Below are 241 nucleotides of genomic sequence, written 5' to 3'. Positions count from 1 at the left end.
CAGATATGCACACTGCTGGCAGGATATACAGCAGTGTTACTCTGTATGTCAAGATATATATTGCCATCACATTTCACCTATGAGGCAAAATTAATGTGTATTCCATGATCATGGTTGGGTATGCATTGGGCATTAAGGCTGGGCATGACCAGCCATCAAGAGTCCTGGCCTAGGGTGTGGCCTGCACTTGGACCTTAAAAGGTCTTAAATCAGGCTTGTTATATGAACTATTTAACTTATG

The 241-nt window shown here is 42.3% G+C and overlaps 1 protein-coding gene across 1 annotated transcript in view; it reads left to right on the top strand.

Annotated features, from left to right (window-relative positions):
• The window catches only part of LOC119585297 (ankyrin repeat domain-containing protein 17-like), a 28,504-nt gene that overhangs the window by 630 nt on the left and 27,633 nt on the right, over positions 1 to 241 (top strand). The window lies entirely within an intron of this gene.

The sequence above is a fragment of the Penaeus monodon genome, chromosome 19 (assembly GCF_015228065.2).
Source record: "Penaeus monodon isolate SGIC_2016 chromosome 19, NSTDA_Pmon_1, whole genome shotgun sequence".
Classification (NCBI taxonomy): domain Eukaryota; kingdom Metazoa; phylum Arthropoda; class Malacostraca; order Decapoda; family Penaeidae; genus Penaeus; species Penaeus monodon.
This window is presented reverse-complemented; position numbering and strand designations above follow the sequence as displayed.